We start from the raw sequence: 5612 nt of genomic DNA, 5'->3' as shown, positions 1-5612 counted from the left end.
TTTTAGACCCCTTACATATTGATTTGTTGATTTTCCTGTGTTTGAAGCCTTCATGTCAAAGAATATGCATTTATAAATCCAAGATACAGAAAAAGATATCCGAATGGGTAGTTACAAAGAGAAGTTTAGCTAAATGAGAGAGTGTTCACAATGCTTTTCAACAACATATTTTCATTAGCAGCACTATAAATGAATCAACATAGGACTTCAAACTTGAAAATAATAGGGGAACCCATTTACTGGAAGATCTGAAAGGTAGTCTGTATATCTTATATCAATTAATAGGAAAAATATATTTCTTTCACCTTAGAATTTTCAGTTTAAGTATGATTTGCTCAAAATCGTAAGTGGCAATAACTTCAAAAATTTTTGATATCACATAGGCCAGCAACACTAAGTTATATATAAATAAGGAAGACTCTGTGAATTCTTACCTTCTTTTATATGTTAGTGATTTGAAAATATAGAGGAGGATAGTGGAAACAGATATGGTTTGCTCTGATTGCACTGATAAAAAATATTTCATTTATAAAATTTCTTCAAACTCTATTTTTCCAGGCCAAATTAACAAAACAATAATCAGTTGATCAACCAACAATTGATCAGTGATCTGAGTGGCCATCTTGTTACAATAATATCAGATCTGTTTTCTCTCTTCCTTAAGGGTGGCTCTTAAAACATTTTGCTACTAAAAATGAAATGTGAATGTTGGCAGCTGCATTTGCTTTTGCCTCCCATCTCTCTTTCCTACAACTGCACTGCACTTAGACTATAAACTTCTCAGGAAAGGAACACATGCCATTAGCTTAGACTGATGTTCAGAATGCTATATAAGTATCCAGTGTGCAATTTAACCTTGGAGATATTGAGTTCTTGCCATTGCCAGCAAAGCAATAACGTAAGGGTAATTGGTGTTAACAAAAGACTTTTCTTTCTACAATTGCTTCCCAGAATTATTTCCCCAAATATTGTGAACTCTAGACTCTCTAATGAATTTTGGATACTTTCTGAAATATAATGATAATTTAAGCCCTATAGCAAGATGTTTAGAAAATGTGTTAGTAAATGTCTGCAGATTTTGGTCTCAAGTGTTCTGAATGCAAAGATAGAAATTTCGGAAACTATAAATATAGCAATTAGCAAATGGGCATAAAATCTTCCAGATGATTAAATGCTTGCAAAAAAAGGAATGCAAAGGACATTCTATGACATGCACTATGTACACATGTGCATTAGTGTCAATTTCTATTGCAATGTGTAAACGCAATTAATCTTCACCCTTTCTACTGGCTAAGCTTTTGTCACATGCTGTCTGCTTTGTGTGTGTGTATGTTTGTGTGCGTGCATGCAGAAATGAGAGAAATAATAGGTAGTCAATTCTAGTCAATTCTAGTTTAGTCAATTCTAAACTACTGCTCTTTTAAAAAAAAAAGTCCCAGGGTAACATATCCAATTGTGTATAGATTGAAAAGTTTCCTCTGTCCAGCCCTGACCAACTCAAGGGTGTGATGCTCATCTCCAGTTCTCAGCTGAGGGAGCCTGCATTGTCTGAGAGACATTTCTATCATCTTGTGGCCAGCATGAAAATAAGGGATGCAGTAACCTTCCTGCTGAAGCAGAATCTATTTATCTACTTATATTTGTATGCTTTCAAATTGCTAGAAGGGCAGCAGCTGGGGCAAATATTAGGAGCTCACCCTGTGATTTGGCACTTGGGTCTCAAACCTGGGCTGTCAGCTTTCCAGCTGACAAGCTCAGCATCTTAACCGCTAGGCCAGGGGTAGGCAACCTCGGCTCTTTTATGACTCATGGACTTCAACTCCCAGAATTCCTGAGCCAGCATAGCTGGCTCAGGAATTCTGGGAGTTGAAGTCCATGAGTCATAAAAGAGCCGAGGTTGCCTACCCCTGCGCTAGGCCATTGCCCTGCCCTGTGCATACATTAAGTCTTTAGGTTCTTTTTTTCTTTTAACAACCCTGTAATGCCTTGCATCAGGGTGGAGTCAGGGTGACTGAATGGAGCTGAGCATTTACTGGCTGGATGCCCTTCCCGATACCTACGTGGAGTTCACAGCAGGCAATTACTCATTGAGCCCAGAGAGAGAAATATCTGAGGCTACCTAGGATTTTGCTCAGAGCCTCCTGATTTTAAAGCTAGAGCTCCACCTCTAGGCCACTGCACTGCCCACATTAAGTACTTAGTTATTGCATTTAAAATCATTCTTAAAATTATATTTAAAAATTTTGTGCAGAGCATTAATTCCTTGTACAATTTTTGATGAGGAGCGTATTTATTATTTCTGAATTCAGCTGATTTAAACATATTTATTTAACTGGTTTAAAAATAAATTCATGTTTCCTTTTTCCTATATTATACTGAATACATTGAACATGTTAACAGGAACAATGAAGTCTTGTTTTATTTATTTATTTTATTTATTAAATTTCTTAAGTCTTAAACAACTTCTATTGAGAGTCGAACATTACTGAATGAAATGAAATTCCCTCTTAAGCATATGTCTAACAGGCAATCTCCTCATTTGTGTTCTAGCATTTATACCTTTTAATACCATTTCAGAGATTTTATTGAATGCCCAATAAGGTTTGCATGATTTTCTTTCCAAATTCAGTTACTTGAATTGTTCCTGAGAGTCTCTTGAATCCCAGGAACATTTGTTGATTAGAAGTTAATTACAATAATGAAAATGCCAGAATGTAATTACAGCAGAAGAAAAGATATAACTAAATTTATACAAATATTGAGAAGTTAACTAAACAAAATTTGCATTTAAATATTATCTTGTTCTTATTCGTTAATATTAATAACATTAATTAGTTTGAATCCCTGTTCAAATCTTATGGTGGCAGTCCAGTGGGGCAAGTTATACAATGGGATGTTTCTCTTTACAATTGAACGTTTTGTGGTATTTGTTTATCTCCACAGCTAGTGGCATAGCAGTTATATTGTTGTGGCCCTTGTTGAAACCCTTCTTCTGCTGTGATTCTCTTGAAATCAACCTGTCTTGCAGATTGGTTTTTTTTCCTTGTTTGTCTTTTGTTGAATACAAAAAGTGGACAATAGCCAGTTGTGGTTACTGCTGCCAATATGTGTTGTGTGGTGCTCTTGCCTGCAGACTGTATAGAGTAGTGGAGGGAGGGAGGTGAGAAGGAAGGAAGGAAGGAAGGAAGGAAGGAAGGAAGGAAGGAAGGAAGGAAGGAAGGAAGGAAGGAAGGAAAGATCCAATAAGGAAAGAGACAGAGGAGGTACGGGAATAAAGGAAAAGACAAAGGAGGTAAAGAAATGTGCTACATTTAGGATGCATATAGCAAAAGGGCAGGGCTGACATCATCTTGACTTTTTTAATAGCATCGCCCACATTTCAGAAGACAAATGGGAATTATTGTACGCAAAGAAGACTTGTAGGTCCCTGGAAAGCACTATGTGAATGCCAGGGTGCCTGAGCTGTAATATCCAGGACTTCAGCCTATTAGTTCTAAACTCTAACTGCATGATTGCATAAAAAACATAAGATCTCTGCTTTCTCTTTTCAGTGATATTCATATGTACTCATAGCCCTAAGAAAATTCTTCCATGGCTTGAAATGAATGCCTTAGAGTCATGGGTTTTCATTTGGATTTATGCAGTGCAGAATTTTAGAAGAGGAACTGGCCTATAGACTTAATACATTGAATCTGTTTTCCCTTCATACAGATTAAAAGGTTTACTGAAATATCACTAATAGACCTAAAAAAAGTATTTTTCTCAAATAATATGGAATTTGTGGACCATTTTAAATAAACTTCTTTTCAGGCTAGGTGATTTTGATTTTTTAAATACATATATATCATAACTTTTAATATTATTCTTGTTTTCATTAGAAGGCAAACATGATAGCTCAGCAGTGAGAAACAATTGGCTCTCAGCTAGCTTCCTTCATTGCATGAGACCTCCAGCACACTTCATTTGAAAACAGATGCTGGTGACAATTTTCTCAAAATTGTCCAATTTGTTATAAATACCTACAAGCAGCTTTAGGACATGAAGATGAAAACTCAAAATATATTATTCTTTCCTTTATTGCAGATGTCTTTATGGTATTATTTAATATCCAGGATTGGATTTCAGCACTTATTTTCCAATAACCATCAGCTTCTTAAAACATTTTATCTAAGCAGATACAGTCTGTGTAAAAAAAAAAAAAAAGATTAAACAGTGCTTGGCTGAATCACAATTTTTAATTTATACTAGCATTCACTTGTTGGAAGGGACCTTGGAGGTCATCTAGTCCAACTCCCTGCTCAGGCAGGAAACCCTGTACCATTTCAGACAAATGGCTGTCCAATCTCTTCTTAAAAACTTCCAGTGTTGGAGCATTCACAACTTCTGGAGACAGGTTGTTCCACTGATTACTTTTTCTGACTGTCAGGAAATTTCTCCTTAGTTCTAGGTTGCTTCTCTCTTTGGTTAGTTTCCATCCATTGCTTCTTGTCCTGCCTTCAGGTGCTTTGGAGAATAGTTTGACTCCCTCTTCTTTGTGGCAGCCCCTGAGATGTTGGAACACTGCTATTATGTTACCCCTAGTCCTTCTCTTCATTAAACTAGACATAGCCAATTCCAGCAACCTTCTTTATATGTTTTAGCCTCCAGTCCCCTAATCATCTTTGTTGCTCTTCTCTGTTCTCTTTCTAGAGTCTAACTGGTTCTCTGATTCTTCTTTGATAATGAAATCCTAGGTCAAATTGTGAGAGGAATCTTGGAGTCCAAGTGGACAATCACTTAAATATGAGCCAACAGTGTGCAGCAGCAGCCAAAAAAGCCAATGTAGTCCTAGGCTGCATTAATAGAGAGATAGAATCAAGACCACATGAAGTATTAGTACCACTTTATAAAGCCTTAGTATGACCGCACTTGGAATACTGCATCCAGTTTTGGTCACCACAATATAAAAAAGATGTTGAGACTCTGGAAAGAGTGCAGAAAAGAGCAACAAAGATGATTAGGAGGATGGAGACTCAGATATATGAAGAACGATTGGAGAAATTGGGTATGTCTAGACTAGTAAAAAGATAGCAGTGTTCTAGTATTTGAGGGGCTGTACAAAGATGAGGGAGCTAGCTATTTGCCTAAGCATCAGAAGGCAAGACAAGAACCAATGGATGAAAGCTAATCAAGGAGAGAAGCAATACAGAATTCAGAAGAAATTTCCTAATAGTGAGAACAATTAACCAGTGGAATACCTTGCCTTCAGAAGTTGTGGGCACCCCATCACTGGAGGCTTTCAAAAAGAGACTGGACAGCCACTTGTCTGAAATGGCATAGACTCCTGCTTGTGCAGGGAGTTGGATTAGATGATCTCCAAGGTCTCTTCCAACTCTGTTATTCTATGTTCTATACTGGCCCTTCAAAGTCATCCTAAAGAACTGTTTGTTCTTTTTCTGTTTTTTCCTTTTTTTTTCTGAAAGAGGTAAAAAATTAAGATTGACTTAAGATTTTATTGAAAGTATAGATTGGAGAGGGAAGGAAGTGAAGGGAAAATTTAAGTGTATTATTTTAGATGTATGGAGTGATTAAATGATATATAGCTTTTAAGTAGATGTATTGGTTTTTAATTA

General features: G+C 36.5%; 1 protein-coding gene across 1 annotated transcript in view; it reads right to left on the bottom strand.

The window, feature by feature from the left end:
• Positions 1 to 3252: 3252 nt before the first annotated feature.
• Positions 3253 to 5612, bottom strand: part of LOC107292984 (zinc finger protein 474) — a 19822-nt gene continuing 17462 nt past the window's right edge. The window contains exon 6 of the transcript XR_001549010.1: positions 3253 to 4182. The gene's annotated coding sequence lies outside the window, so the exon portion shown is untranslated. The remainder of the gene's footprint in view (positions 4183 to 5612) is intronic.

This window comes from Protobothrops mucrosquamatus, unplaced genomic scaffold (assembly GCF_001527695.2).
Source record: "Protobothrops mucrosquamatus isolate PMUCROS unplaced genomic scaffold, P.Mucros_1.0 scaffold1467, whole genome shotgun sequence".
In the NCBI taxonomy this organism is placed as follows: Eukaryota; Metazoa; Chordata; class Lepidosauria; order Squamata; family Viperidae; genus Protobothrops; species Protobothrops mucrosquamatus.
The sequence above is the reverse complement of the archived record's forward strand: the minus strand, read 5'-3'. Positions and strand labels throughout refer to the sequence as shown.